Source organism: Ambystoma mexicanum, chromosome 14 (genome assembly GCF_040938575.1).
Source record: "Ambystoma mexicanum isolate Mex_15411 chromosome 14, UKY_AmexF1_1, whole genome shotgun sequence".
NCBI classification, from domain to species: Eukaryota; Metazoa; Chordata; class Amphibia; order Caudata; family Ambystomatidae; genus Ambystoma; species Ambystoma mexicanum.
In genome coordinates this window covers 590,772,665-590,789,498 of record NC_090940.1, presented here as the reverse complement: position 1 = coordinate 590,789,498, position 16,834 = coordinate 590,772,665, and positions in this window count along the sequence as shown.

Below are 16,834 nucleotides of genomic sequence, written 5' to 3'. Positions count from 1 at the left end.
AAATACACGCGCCCAGGCTATTCGCGTGTGGAACTTCCCGCGCACCCCTGGAATACACGCGCCCAGGCTATTCGCGTGTGGAACTTCCCGCGCACCCCTGAAATACACGCGCCCAGGCTATTCGCGTGTGGAACTTCCCGCGCACCCCTGAAATACACGCGCGCCCAGGCTATTCGCGTGTGGAACTTCCCGCGCACCCCTGAAATACACGCGCCCAGGCTATTCGCGTGTGGAACTTCCCGCGCACCCCTGAAATACACGCGCCCAGGCTATTCGCGTGTGGAACTTCCCGCGCACCCCTGAAATACACGCGCCCAGGCTATTCGCGTGTGGAACTTCCCGCGCACCCCTGGAATACACGCGCCCAGGCTATTCGCGTGTGGAACTTCCCGCGCACCCCTGGAATACACGTAGCCCGCTCCCCCAGGCCCGATCGCGTGAGGAACTTCACGCGAACCCCTGTAATACACGTAGCCCGCTACCCCAGGCCCGATCGCGTGAGGAACTTCACGCGAACCCCTGTAATACACGTAGCCCGCTCCCCCAGGCCCGATCGCGTGTGAAACTTCACGCGAACCCCTGATATACACGTAGCACGCTCCCCCAGGCCCGATCGCGTGAGGAACTTCACGCGAACCCCTGTAATACACGTAGCCCGCTCCCCCAGACCCGATCGCGTGTGAAACTTCACGCGAACCCCTGAAATACACGTAGCCCGCTCCCCCAGGCCCGATCGCGTGAATAACTTCACGCGAACCCCTGTGATGCACGTACCCTGCTGAAATCGCGTGTTAGACTTCCCGCGCACCCCGGTATACACGCACACGTATTTTTTGTCAGCGGGTGTCCGTGTTTGTGGGTACCCCTTTGCACGTCATTTTTCTTGGAGGGCCACAGTATGGGACATTCATCATGGCAGTATATAGGTGCTATTTGTTGGCGCACCTTTTGGCGCACATTTCTTACAGCCGCAGAGACGCTACCGCCTGCTTTCTTGTGGCGGTCGTGTTTGTGCCTGTGCGCTGGTTTGAACGTGCGCTTTTTTGCCCTATTCTATTCCATGAATACGTGTTGTAGGCGAGCGTGTGGGCGTTCCGCGCACTTGTGCCCTGTACTTCCCCCGTGACGCCCACGTTTTGGCAAGTTGTTCCCCATTCCGAGTGTTACGCCCGTGTTCCGCCTACTTTTGTTGCGTGCGCCGCGCTATGTGCGAATTTCGCTGTGGCCTGTGCGATTTTCGCTGTGACCTGGCGCACGCTGTTAGATGGCCTGTGCGCCAACGTGCGCCGCGCACTTTTTTATCGCACATCCGCTGGTTTTCTCGCGCACGGCCTTCCATGAATCGACGTGCGCTGCTTTTCGTGCGATTTTCGCAATTGCACTGCGATTTTCGCTATTCCACTGCGATTCGCACGTTTTTGCCCACTTGCGCCGCGCTAATTATTCCATGAATTGCAGTCTGAATCTGTTGGTAGTCTCCATTACCACCAGTATGGCTTTAGAGCAGCCAAAGCCACAGAAACAGCTTTGGATGCTATACGTGGATGACCTGATCCTGTTAGATTCAATGCTGATCGGTCTCCAGCGGAAAATGAACGCAGTAAAATGCTACGTGGAGAGTAATGGTTTGGTCATCAATAACGCAAAGAGTGAAATACTAACGCTACAGAACCTACACACAGGCGGACACAAATATAATAAAACATTTAAGTGACATCTAAGAAAAGAGACTGTAAGCACTGTAGAAACCACTAGATACCTTGGGATGCAGATTGACGCAAACATAAATGACAGGCACTGGATGGAGACAGCTATAATAAAATGTTGACAATTTGCTAACCAGGCTCCGATTTTGAACAGAAAATACGGGAAGTTCTCACTAAGGCCAGTGATATCTTTCTACCAACAGAAAGTGGTCCCAGCCCTGATTTACGGAGCGGACAACACTTTTGGATGCCTGGAAAAACTCTGGTCAACCCTGGAAAGCATATTTTGGGTGGAAATTCTTCATTTACCCAATAATACTCCAACAGCTTGTATACGACACGAGCTAGGGTTGATCTCCATAAAAGCCTGCATCTGCTGGAACACCCGTGTGTTATACAGGAAAAAAAAACATCCTGACAAACGTTACTCCACAATTCAAAAACTATGTAGCACAAGAAGTGAGGAGCTGCTGACAATGTACAGAACAGACCTTATAACGCTCTGGGACAACCCAGATTTAGTGAAGAAAAAGATCTGGAGACTAGATTGGATCCTAACTGGCGAAGAAAGAACCACCACTAAATTAATGAAAGACGCGCCGTGCGAAGCTAGAGCGTATAATGAACCACCAAATTATGTAGCTCTCTTTCCTGACAATAAGAGAAGATCCACATATATGTGCTTTTGCTTAAACCTGCTAAAGACCAAAGAGAGAACAAAAAACTGGGTTGGCATGGATAAGACGAACGTGAACTGTAGGCTCTGTGAACTCTACGAGGAAACGACTAAACATCTCATCTTATTTTGTCCCCTTCTTTGATCACAAAGAATGAAATGTTTTAGTCCCTTGATGGCAGAATTGTCTACGAGGAATGCTGAAGAGTGGTGGCACCTGATGTACATTGGAGAGAACAAAAAACTGACAATTGCCTTAACGTTGTTCTTAGACAACATCGAAAAATGTCTTGAAACCACAGACTTTTCTTGCCCACGGGTTGGTGGGGCGGTTGCAGGATCTTCATTAGACTGAAGGGGGGGTCTATTTAATGTATTTGCTGTGATGAAATGTGACTGTTTTCTTTTTGTTTTAAAGGCTTGCAAAGGCCAAATAAAAATAAAAAAATAAAGAAACTGCTCTCCTGAACACCCTTGAAGATCTGCTCACTAATCTTGATTCCAGCTCTCCCTCTGTCCTCATCCTCATTGACATTTCCTCTGCTTTTCGTTTGGTCAATCACACCACCATGATCAATCGACTCTGGGAGAATCTGGGCATCACGGATCAGGCCCTGGCGTGGCTAACCTCCTTCCTCCTGGACCGGCCATCATAGGTAGAACTTGGGTCATTTCTCTCCACCACCTCTCTCTCCACATGTGGTGTCCCCCAGGGCCCCATCTTCTCACACTGGCTCTTTAATGTCTATCTGCCCTCTCTGGCCCACCTGCTGTCCTACTTTTCTTCTAACTTTCAGTGTTATGCGGTATACACTCAGCTCTCTTTCAGGCTCCCCTCAGCCTCCTCTCCTTCCTTGCTCATTCCTCATTGTCAATCTGCAATTCAGAATTGGTGCTCCTCCAAAGATCTCTGCCTTAATGCCAGTAAGACTGAGATCCTCCTAATTAGGACCCCTGCTCCTGCTTTCCCTCTCTCACTCTGGCTCCCAATCTTGGGTCCTCTTCCCTCGCTGTCGTTTGAGGCAAAAAAAATCTTGGTGTCATGTTCGACTCCACTCTCTCCTCACACCACAGACCAGCTGCACCTCCTCAGAGGTATTCGACATTTTCTCACTTTCCTCCAGAAGCTCACTGTCTCCAGATCCCTGGTTCTCTCCAGGCTGGACTACTGCAACAGTGTCTTCGTCAATCTTCCTAACTCTACACTTCGCCCCCTGCAACTAATCCGGAACAGGACTGCAAGTCTTATCCTTGGCCTCAAGCCCAGGGACCACATCTCTCCTGCCCTGAAATCTCTCGACTGGCTCACGGTGGCAGCAAGGATCATGTTCAAGCCCTCTGCATCATCCACAAGGCTTTCTGGGTCTGGGGCCCTTACTATATCCAACTCTCTCTCTGACTAAATACCTTCCTTCTAGAGCCCTTTGCTCAGCTACCTGTAACTCTCAGACGGTCAGATGCTTCTGCAAGCAGAGAGTGGGGGGTAGATCTCTCTCCACTGAATGTGCCTCCCTCTGGAATGGCCTCCCTGCCCTTTTCAAACTTGAACCGGACCACCTGATGTTCCAGAATCGGCTCAAGACCTTCCTTTTCCACTTCCTTGCTAGCTTACCTGTCTGTGGTGCCTACTGGCTGCTTGCTACCCTCAGAGTCTCACTTGGTGCTAGGCTTCTCCATGACCATTCTTCCTGGCACTTCCTCCTGGTCTACCGTGCACTTAGGGGCTGCAACTGTAACACCTATACAATCCTCCTGCACTTACCAAGAGAGGCGCTAACCTGGCTGCACTTACTCAGAGCCATGCTTCCCTGGTCACATTCCCGCCCCACCTTTCCCCTGCCCTTTCCCCTCTCCCTTCCCCCTGCACTTCTCGTTGTTGCACTCACTTGCACAATCTCAATGTCACACGGCCTAGTAGGATTGTTTGCCTTGTCTCCCCCTGTCTCCCTTCCCTTGTCTAGTCGCGCCTAGAAACACTTGTGTACAGGCGTGTTATAAATATCATATCATGTCATATTATACGGATCTAGGGCAAACCACGCCAAATTAAATTGAACATAGGAATTGCTGACCATGTATCACCATGCACCGCTCTGGTAGCCACTCTATGTACACACCTGCTACATGGAAAGAGATCATGGACATAAAGACTGTGATTAAGAAACAGACCATGGACAACAATAACTGGGCAGTGGGAACACTGATGACCATATACATACATCAGAACATTTCTTATCCATGATAATATGGCCAACCGAAGGTTTGGCTGTCCCTGTATATCCCAGTTAAATCCACAGAGAACTTGGAGATAATTACAGGATGAGCACACATGGACAAAAATCAAAGACAGGACATGGATGAGCCTGTACATAGATGACCATCTGTTTGCATCCATGATTGCATGGACAACCGAAGGATGGGATAAGCCTTGCTTGAAAATCGGACATCCTTCAGCTTGGGAGCTGTCTTTAACCCTCCATGTTCTACTCCAGACTCTGATCGTGCGTTATGATATGACATTTTTATGTATATCGCGCCAATACACAAGTGTTTCAAGGAGCGACGAGGCGGGGGAGGGGAACGAGAGGGAACGAGACAAACGATCTTACTATGCCCAGTGACACTGAGATCGCGTGCTACATACATGTGTTGCTTGTTGTCCTTTCCTCCCCCTGCGCCCCCATCATTGCCATTGCGACGAAGCGATTGTAGTGTGTTATAGAATCCCAGTAAATAAATAACAACTAAAATATACACAAACAAATAAAATAACACTCTCCCCCACTCTCCACTCTCCCCCAAGCTCTACACCGGTTAATGACACACAGTCATCACTTCTCCTGCCTCTGTGCCAGCCTATCTATTTAGATAACAGCATTTCTATGCTAGCAGAAACCAGGTGGGGGGTGGGGGTCTACTTGCATTAACAGTTCCATTCTATTTGATTTACTTTTTACATGACAATATTGGGGATATTACAATTTAATATCCAGGCTGTCACCGGAGTCACAAGTCTTGCTTGAGAGTCAAGACGAAATGGCTTCATTTACTGAAAAGGCACTTTATTCCACCGCGTAAGCGGCGCTGTAATTACTCCGCCTTATCGAAAAAGAAGGATTCTTTTCCAGCAGACAAAAGTGATAGCAAGGTTTGATGTTTGCTTGTTTTATCATCCTTGGCGGAGGACGGCGTATTGACTTTTTATTACCATAAGCAGAAGTGATTTTGCTCATGTTTATTTCAAATTTTTCCTGCAAATGGCATACGCCGAATGATGCGTGTACAATGGATTGTGCTGTTCTTTCAGCGTATGTAAATTAGTTCTCAAAAAACGGCCCTACATCCAGTCTCTAACAGTAGGCATTCCATTTAACATGTCCCCGCGTTTTCTCGATATCCACTGTCACTCTGACAAACGGTTATATTTGTGATTAGCGCCCTGGAACGGAGCGCTGGCCAATCAGCATCCTCAAAACTATATTGTATGGTACAAGCCAGCGTTCGGAGCAGACTGTGTAGCCACCAGCTCCCCCTTCCCTTTGCCCTCACCTCGTAGCACCCCTGTAGTTTCCTATGCCGGTCCTAAGAGTATGGATTTTCTCACCCCAAAAAGTAACTTACCTTGGTTGCACGGCCCGGTGCTGCACAGTGCGGCGACCCCGAAGTCCCTTTTCAATGTTGATGATGTCATCAACATTGAAAAGGGACTTCGGGGATGACAGCACTGCGCAGAGTCGGGCCGCACCGTTAAGGTACGTTTCTTTTTTTTTTAATGAAAAATACACCATTTGCCCCCGTGCTGGTGCTAATGGCGATATGCCCTTCAGAGGCGGGCCGACCCTGTTGGTAACAGAAATTCTGCCCTCGTTAAGGGACCACTCACTTCGCTCAGCCCTTAACTTGGGTGGGAGGCTGCTACCGATAGGGTCGACCCACCTCCTTGGGGCATATCGAGCTCATTAGAAAACTGGAATGCTGGGACTTCCATTACAATGTACTGACAGAGGGCACTAATGACTGATATAAGTCCTTTGTCCTAAAATTCCAATGTTTCTTCATTGCCTCTCTGAGTTTTAAACATACAATGACTCTCTTTGGGTGGAATGTTCTAATAGCAATAACGACCACCCGTTGTTACCAGGCAGTAATGCCCTCTCTTTGCTCATCCCGGGAGGGTAGCTCAGTGGCAACGTGCTCGCCTTGGAAGCAAGACAACACAAAGTAACACAGACTCGGCTCGATCCCCAGGTCCACGCTTAGGAACCTCTGGGTATTTAAGCGCGTTATAAATACGCAACTAACACCAAAAAAAACAATTACACAACTAAAAAACGAACAATTCCTGTAACAGCGCCTCGATGTTCACAGGCTGTGTGAGCGCTTTAACAATGCAATAAATAAATAAACAAAACTCTTGGCAAGGCTGCTTAATTGTTTCACACATGTAAAGCACTACAACATAAATGCCCAACATGATCCAATCAATTTGTGAGAGACTAGTCGAGTCCTGATTTTAACTTTGCATTCTGGGACATGTAGTCTTGGATTTACGCATTATAAACACAGCCCTATAAGTCATGTAAGGCAAAGCAAAAGCCAGGTTTTAAGCTATTTTGTGAATTTGAATTAGAAAGCTTCACTGCAACGTGTAGATGGAAATGGGTTACAAAAACTAGCAAAAAAGTAAGAAAATATGTTTTTATGTGGCACCGGTACCGGTAAACCCTTTCCGTCTTACTAAGAGGTCCCTTTGCGGGACCCGAGCCGTTAAGGAACGGGCCCGCAAAGGGACCTTGGTGCTAATTACGGTACAGCAATTTGCGGTACCGTAATTAGCGCCTTCCCTATTCCCATTGAGCCCTTTGGGGGCAAAAATGGGAATGGGGAAGTGCCTTGGTGAATGGGGAATTACCGCCCCCACTCACCTTGGAGTAGGGCGGTAATTCCGCCAACCACCAAGGCGGACACGGTAAAATACCGCTAATAGCGCCATGGTTACCGCCTACCGTGTAATGAGGCCCTATCTCTATTAATCCCCATTTTTGGAGTGCATAGGATTTTGTCGGATTTGCAGCAGTAGTTTCAACATGGGAAACCCAGAAACTTTTGGAAGTGAAGTGGGGAGATTGGTGGTAAAGTGTAGTATTCTCCACTATAACTGCGATTTCGGAGGTCCGCCGGGTGGTAAAACTGGTGGTAACTCCACTGCTGCCCAAAAAATGGACAGTAGCAAAATTAGCACAAATATTTTTCCACATCAGCAAGCACATACTGCTGATCCTAGTCCATGCAGAGTTGTATGGCCTATGCAGGCTGTTTTGAAATGGGACCCTATGGCAACAGGCTTATGCATTACAGTGCATAACAGTCTTGCTGCGTCCTTTGCATGTTACAAGCACTGCTGAGGGAGAGTATCAGGGCAAGAGGAATTAAAGGTGCTTTCAAAGATTTTATCAGTTTGAAAAGAGATGGAGTTGAACATTCAGGTGATTAGTTTGAGTGTGAAGATACAACAACCGATGACAGCCACCTGTGCCATTTTAACAGTTTCTGGGGCCCGGCGCACAGACTGCTTTGGGCCACCCTTGAAACCCATGCCGTCCTCCACCCCTCGGAAAAACAATGTCCTGCTCCTCGAAACCTATGCCCCCTCCTAATCCCCAAAATGAAAGGATTACATACCCTGAGTCAAATTCAACAGAAACCCATCCAGTCTTTACATGGATTACCTAGTTGTTAATGAAATATACACATTACACATCTCTGTGACCTGTTTCCCCAAGAGGATGCTTTATTGAAGACATTTTCACTTTGTTTTTCGAATAATATATTTATTTAGAAAGAAAAAAAGGAACATTATTTTTAAGCAAGTATTTATTTGATGGAATGATAACATAGCATTTCAACCTGGCCATTTATTTCTGTATGAATGTGCCCAAAGTACATTCCCTTGGAAAAACATTGCATGACTAGGCAGCAGAGAAAACAAAAAGGCATGCAACACACATCAAAACCCACTTAGCATATCAGTTCATGCCCACACAGCAGACACATCCAAGTAATCACAGAAAGAATTAAATGAAAAGCACCCAGTGAGTATATGCTTTCTACTACCCAAGGCTAACGAGCCGGAAACACGGGCAAGCCTAAACTATATATTTCCATCTAGATTTGCCTATTGCAAAATCATTAATTATGTAAGAAAATTCTATCTCTTTAAACTTTCCAGGCTCAATGCTTAACAGAGCTAAAGCATTCAATCTGGCTTCAATCATAATGGTAAAACCGGGACAGTTAAGAGATATACCTCCTTTGCCTTTTGTGGTAACGTGGGCCAAGGGAAGGCTATATTCTCAAGTGGGGTGTAAAGGTGAACCAGTAGTGACTCAGACAACACAGGAAAACAGTCCAAAATAAAGGGAATATCCAATGAAGGTTCTATACAAATTATATATACTTTAATTAAACACACCACCTGCATTATAATTAATAGAAAATGCTGTACAAAAACCCACCCCGAAGGAAGAACAGAGAAGATTTAAGAAGAAACTAACTCTCTGAGCAGGGTTCCAGAGGTGGTAGGAGAATTACTAGCCACAAAAAGGATATGCTGATTTTGAAAACAGGTGCCGTCATGACCTAACCAGTGTCTAGGGCCCAAGTGGACGAGGGGGCAGTTCAGGGTCAAAAGTACCTGGATTCAGTTCTTGGTGGGCGCTGAGTAGGGGTGAAAGTGGTTGCTATGTGCAGCAGAAGGTGTGCTCTCAATGACGCAGGTCAGAGCTGTCCCAGTATTGGTTCACTGTTGAGCCAGGCCAAGTTGGACTTTAGCTGCTGGGTGGGGTTGATGAGTGATGCTCCAGTTTCCAAAGTGGTGACTTTGGGGTGTCGATGTGCAGGTTGATGAGGGGGCCATTCAAGGGCTAGCTGGGCTGAGCCTTGGTTGTAACCCCTGGTCAGAGTCGGTGTGTGACTCACCAATGATTTGGATTGTGTACCGGCATCAAGCAGTCGATTTTGGCCTAGGAGGTGACAGGCTTAGATAGGGCACAAGGGAGTATCAAGCTATAGTTTGACTTGGTGGAGGTGAGAAAGGGGTCCACATCTGGATTACTCTGGGTTACTTAGGATGAAACCCCAGGTTTTACAAATTAAGACACATCTAGATGTAAAAACCTGGGGTTCATACTAAGTAACCCAGAATAATCCAGATGTGACCCCTTGCTCACTAGGCTTTAGAGAGGCTCAGCTTCACCTCAGGCCCAACAAGTCAGAAACACGTGTCTGGGTTGCTGATTGTACGCTTGTTCAGAGGAGAATTGCCTAGCATTTCGGTTCTGGACTGCCTTTGTTGGTGGGACCGGACTGACATGCAAATGGATATTTCTCCAATGTGGAAAGGGTGCAGTGAGCTAAAATGTGGTTGTAGACCCTCCTGAGTGGAAGAAATGCCATAGAACAGGATATTTGACTCATTCTCAGTATAGGGGCTTCTACACAGTTGCCTAATTTTTTGTACTCTGAGCAGGTCATTACAAATCCAATACGGTGTAAAAGTGAACTGTTACTGCCTGTCTCCCATACCCTGCCGAATAAAATCTGATATTTGCGATGGATGACAGCAGGGGCCCTTCAAACATGTGCTAGAGCATGCATAGCAATCTGGCCTTGGGCTGTGGAGGCCAAATTAGAGAATCCTATTAGTGATGAGAGAATATTAGCACACAGCAGCACAGCATCTGGTGACTCTAGACTGACATGACATTCCACATAATTGCACTTTTAAACAAATGAGATGCAGTGATTGGTCCAGAATAACACTGTGCTGATCAGATACTGAAGCTAAGATTTAAATCGAATTGCCTGCATGCTAAACTCAGTAATGTGGACACTAGGCCACACATCCCTATTCATTGTCACTGGGACTTGGCCGCAGATGACAGAAGTGTCTATGCAAATAATACCCTACAACACAAACATGAGGAACCCCCACCCAGCGAGGCTACCCTGCCTTGTGAGTTGTCAGTTTGCCCCTCTAACTGCCACTCCCCTTATGAGGGACCTGCATGGATGATGAATGTACGTACCTTCCCCAATTTGATGACCATTCATCTCCCTCACCTCAAGCCTCAAGGAGAGCGACTCTAGGAAGAGCTTCTTAGGCTCCAGGTTGGGCTGGCTGTCCTTCTGTGGCTGGCAGGCTGTAGGCAGAAAAGTAAACATACTGATTGTATGTGGCAGACAAACAGCAACAGTGGTGGCGACCTGATACACCACAAACCAAGGGAGTTCAGAGGCAGAGCAACCATCTCTGGCAAGCTGCTGCAGTGCTCCACCCAGCACAGGAGGGCAAGCATCCGATCAAAGGCAGGAATCAGGATAGAAGCCAGTCCATGCTGACCCTCAATGTGTAGGCCCTCATGCTACTTGTGTTTGAGGCTCACTCAGGTTCTCTCACTCGCTTTTGCACCCACGCCCACAGCCAGCAGTCAGGGAAGGCAGAGAGAACAATGATAACTGATTGGCTCAGCTTGGCAGTGACCCAGGGTCATTCACAGATAAGGTTGCTAGAGACTTTGCAGCTCTTCTAATGATTGCCAACCTAGGAGAGAGACAGCCCAGCACACAGTTGAAATACGGAATCTATATGTTGAAATGCAGAGTCTAGATATTGAAATGCAGAGCCTAGATTCTTTCTACAGCAGCCTTCAGACAACACGAGCACCCCCATGTTAAACATCATTACTGTTTTTTAGTTTGGGCTATTAGATGGCACTTTAGCACCACCAATAAGCCAAAACAGTTGCATTAGAGTACAGATAGGGAAGGGGTCATGTGCTGAGCCCATGGCGTGAGGCATTGAATGGACGGAGCTCCCGTCAGAATCCTGCATTGACCCTATACTATAGCAGTGGTGGTGGTGGCTGAGCACATGGGAAGGCGTCCACAGGTGGGGGAAGCGGTTATCCGGCTCCTGCTCCTGAGAGTGCTTCTGGACAAAATAGGAGTGATTCGCAAGCTGAGTGGCAGTCGGAACAGTGGGCCCCCCGGCGGACAAAAGATGGTGGACGGAGCCGCGCTGAAGAGATAGGCGGGAGGAGGAGCCGCGACATATAACGCAATCCGACTCACCCAAAGGCGTGCAGCACACTGAGGAACACCAATACCCCCATGGACTGACGATATCTGGCCAGGGGGAAGGAGGGCTACAGGGGACAGCACCTGATTGGCGCTAGAGCGGTGCTGGCAGCAGACGAGCTCGCGGGAGGCGGTGATGGGTGCCAGTGGCTGTGTGGAACACAAGGCAGCTGATTACACCTTGACCTGCCCGGGACCCCTGTTTGAGGGATAGAAATGCAAGTGGGACTGCAGCGGTGCTTGCAGATGCTGTTCCCTTTTAATTAAATGCATGACCAGGTCAGGAATGACCCGGTTAGTTACTTTTCTTTGCCCGGGCCTGTACCAAACTGGTGTAGGGTGGTGTCTGTTATCTGTGCAACCTCTTTCTGAACTTGGGATGCTCTTCAGAATAAAATGACTGAACATCCACGCGATTCCCCTACTCTTTTCTCTCTTACTAACTACTCACTGCTAAATCTTTCTACGTTTCACACCACATCCATGTCATCAAATAACCGACAAGGTTTGGCACATAAAACACAGACTATTTTAATCTACTCTAGGATACCCCATTCTACCCCACTCCACACACATCCTCTTCGTCTGCCCTAATGGCCAGATCACTCCTGTGTAACACCCCCTATCGTACCTAAAAGATCCAATATCAGGAAAAAGGAAACAGGTGCTTCCGACCTGCACTCATCAAAAACACAGTTAACGCTTTTGCTTATCACACTGTCCCACTAACATTCCCCCACCATCAGTGGCAGGCCCAGACTCTTGACCTGGGTGGCATCAAGTACAAGCGGACGCACACACACACACATAATGATCATAGTATAGAATATCGGTGTGGCACCTGGGGTGGCCAATCAGATTCCAGGGATAGCACGTGGCACCCCAGGCCCCTCCCTGAACACGCCATTGCCCAGCAGCTCCATTTCCAACAGAGCCTCGAACAACAAGTCCAACTAGAAACACGTGGGTAACAGGCGCATTATAAATGACATATATCATATCACATCGTCGGCCCTAGCCTTCCGTAAAGCGCTCAAGACCATGCTTTTCGTATGAACCTGCCATCACCTCTATGATGGGGGGGTGCTCACTGTCTGCTCACTACATCCATAAATAAGTCCTGCAACTAAAAGAAAGTATTGTCCTGTCTGCTCTTAACTGCTGCGCTTATTGTAACCAGTAGCAATCTTTGTACCATGTAACTAAGACATTTCCTTGGACCAGCGCCTCAATGACTCTGGGCTGCTAGTGTGCTTTATACATTTTAAAAAGAAATAAATATCAACTTGATTGCATATGGGTGCTTTCCAAGGCCACTTTTTCTTACCTGTATCATAGGGTGCATTCTTATTTGCACAAATGTGCAAAGGGAGTCAAACAGGGCATCCAAATGGGCACACATTTAGATGCGCTTTGTGAACGGGGAACAACTCGGTGTAAGTGACGAGACGTACCCAAAAAATGTTTGGGAGAATCTACTGCGTTAAGTTTGTCATTGGTGCTACGCACGCTGCACACACGTAACCACAAAACACAGGTGATCATAAACACTTACGATATTCTTACCACGTGCTTCTTGTGAAGCAGCAGGCTGAGGATTAATCTTGCCACAGTGGTAGAAATTAAAAAGAAAATAATTATAGCAGGGGTCAAGTAAAAAAAAAAGAAGTAGACGGACTCATTAAAATACCTATTAAACGTGGCATCAACAGAAATGAGCATATCAAGGTGCCCTCTAAAAAAAAGTGGGGGGACGCCGACCACCCACGTGTACCCTCAATTATAGAGAGTGCAGTGCATTGCAGTGTCATTGCTGCACATTCTAGCACTGGGATCCTCAGACAATAAGCAAGGTGAGTCAGTGTTGCGGCATCAACAGGGCGCTTTATTAGTTCAGCTTACATTAGACCAAACTATGTGCAAACAGCTCTAATTCAAGCAGTGCTTCTATACAGAATCCCTGACGACTTTCTGGAAGACAATGCAGTGTGCTGGGAACATTCTGCCAGGCTCCTTGGTTAATTAAACCCAGAGTCCACAGAGTCTACTGAGCCAACAATATCATTAAGTGAGCAATTAACATTTGACTTCTTATTCCAATTTAGCAGTTTGGTGTTGGAAAACAAGTGCCTTGAAGCGAAGGGTGGAGGGTGGGTTGGGGTGGGGAGTGATTCCCAGAAACATCTTTTTGATAATGTTAGAGAGCATGAAGCAGATTCTGAAAGAACACCACAAATAAAAACAAGCGCAGACAGAATGTCTTTTTTTTTTATTTGCAGTGATGGGCAGGTGACATCAGGGGAGATGCTAGGTCTGGAAAAGACCTGGGGCTAAGCTGATGTTGGAACTGTTGGGACTGGGGGCTAGCTAGTCTTTTGGCTGTAGCTCCTGAGATTCTATCCGGGGCTACAACCAAAAGATCAGGGGCTATAGCCCCCTTAGCCCCCCCCTAGCAACGCCCCTGGGTGACATTATTCTCTATTGGGAGCTGCACATTTCCTTAGAGTTGGACATCAGTGCAAAAAGATGCGCAGTCCGGCCCCCTTGCATACATTAATGTCAAGCGCACGCTCATGGCACGCATGGATCACAGGCCCCAAGCAACCTCGTAGAATTGGGAGAACATTTCACAGTGACAGGCCCCCTTAAGTGCCAAGGACGAGGTATCTCGTCCTTGGGATTACCTCCCTGTTGCCAACGACGAGATAGCTCGTCCTCGGCACTTAAGGGGTTAATGAAGGAGAAAATGTTAGAAGGCATTGAATGGTGAAGTACCGAAATCACCAAAAAAGTACTTGGCACTGGGGGGGAGGGAGGGACCCATGGCAGTTAAAAGGAGGGCTGCCAGTACAGGAGCAAATCCATTTCAGAACACTGTGCGTCACACATGCTTGTCTCTATGGAAAAAGTCCAGCATATCTAACCAAAAGGATAAGGTGGTTGCCAGCTAAGCGAGCGCTATGCACCAACAAAACAGGCTTGGTGGAAACTCCCCCTGCCAAGCACTCCCATGTTCAGAATGGCTGTTTCACAGTGGCCTCTCCCGGCTTTGGAATGCCCTCCCAGCGGATCTTAGACTGTGTGGGGCAATTTCAATTTTTAGGCGCAGGCTGAAGACCCTTCTGTTCGAAAACACTTATCTATCTTGCTTATTCACTCCATCTCGCAACCTCCGGCTTGGTTGACTGAATTGTCTCCTTTATTTGTTGGCTGTGTTGTTTTCTGTCTTGTCCCTGCGCTTCTAGGCCTATGGGCGTTGTCCCAGCGTGTTACAAATAAATTAAAATAAAAAAATAAATAAATGCTAAAATAAGAAACACAATCGTTTCTCTCCCTGTTTGATGCATGGGACAAAAGTGGTTCATATTTCCGCAGGGAGGGATTAAAGCGCAACGCATTTTTGAATATGGGATAAGCTTTAAAATGGGCAGAAACAATTGTGCAAAAGTGGTAAATGTGGGCATTTATGAAAGGCACATAAAAGCGCAGCTTGTGGATAGGGTGCCTATTTTGTGGGGACACACGATAAGAGGTGCCAGCACATCTCCCCATTTGCGGCAGAACATTTTTAGAGGGGAAATTTGACCCAGTGTCGGAGAAAGAGACATAGGGCTGGATTTATGGAATATTTTGCACTGTGCAAAGTACTTTTCAGTGGTGTAAGTGTGTGTGTGTGATGGGTTATTTATAACGCGCTTAATACCCAGAGGTTTCTAAGCGCGTACCCAGGGTTCAAGCTTGTGTTGCTCTGCGTCGTCTTGATTCCAAGACGAGCGTGTTGCCCCTGAGCTATCCTCCTGAGAGGATAACAGTGACTTTGCACTGTTCCATGAATCAGGGTGGAGCAGTGCAAAGTGTATCTTTGCAGTGTAAGTGACTGCATGGCAAAAAGACATTTTGCAAAGTTCCATGAATCAGGGTGTTTGTTGGCAGTACAAAGTCACTTGGCACCAGTGAAAAGTACTTTGCACAGTGCAAAATATTCCATGAAGCAGGCCCATAGGGAGAGAAGGAGGGAAATGGGAAATGGCAAAGCGGACAAAAATAAATTAAAAGGTTGCGTTGGAGAACATGCAACTTCATGAAGTAATACTTACATGCCTTTTCTACTAACTGACAGTTATACTGGAATGATGTCAGTTTCGCCCAAGTGGAGGCACTGATACCGACACCCTGGAATGTGTTTCTTGGCTTCACCATAGGAAGCCCCGATGTACTAAACCTTGCGTGACATTGTGTGTCGCACTGTGAGTCGGGCTTCCGGGTAAGTGCCCTGGAGAGCGTCAGTGGAGGTAGGTATAGACTAGAACCATCCTTCCCGACCTTCAAAACTGGAGTAAAAAGCTGGCTTAATGAGACTTTTCTCCTCCACCTTTTGCTGCTGCTCCCCTCGGTGCCATTCTTATGACTGCTTAACGCGCACGATTTCCCTTGTAATGATCGTCATAAGACCCAACTGTAACCACTGGCCTTCCAACTAGTGTGAACGCTTTATTGATGCATGTAACACTCACCTGTAAATTTGTGTCCTCAGACCTAACTGTAACCACTGGTCTTCCTATCTGTTGTCAATGTTTTATTTATGACTGTAACACTCAAGTTTTCCAGCGGCCAGTTACCTCAGGGTTCAGAGCGCGATACAAATAATAAACAAATACAAATACAAAATACAGCTAAGTGGTGGTGGCAGGGGTAAGTGGGGCAGGGGCCACACAGTGGGAGTGGGTTGCCTGGTGAATCCCCTAAACTTGGCTATGAAGAGGGCGCGCAGGTCTTTTGTTCTCGGTCAACAGTCCCCCAACCTCCTGGACATAAGAGAGAAGAAAAGATGTCATAACGTTGATCGTGCTGGATTTTCTGGCTTAGGGTGACTCCACAGATCTTTCCATTCCCTTTTGAGTAGCCGGTGTGTTGTTGCAAACAATTTACTTTGTGCGTTTCAGACCACTCAAACCGAGTTCATCAAGGGCTTGTCATGTTTTGGGAAAGAGAAGCGCTCCAGTGTGTACCACGGGTCCTGTCCGCCATCTACATTATATTTGCTGCTCCCCACACGTCCTACTGCGATTCTGCCTACTAGGATTTTCCGGGATTCTCTACCATGTTTCCCACTGTAATTTTGATTCATTGTGTCTGGTGTCCATCTATCATAGAGTCCACTGTCGACCAATGAAAGTGATGCTGTACCATGTTTTATTGCCTCATGCCAAATCTAATTCCGATGACTGGCTCATATGTGAATCACATTGACCTTGTACTATGCTGAGTTGCTCCGAGGGACCCCACCAGGACTCTGCCCTTTCCGGAATCGATA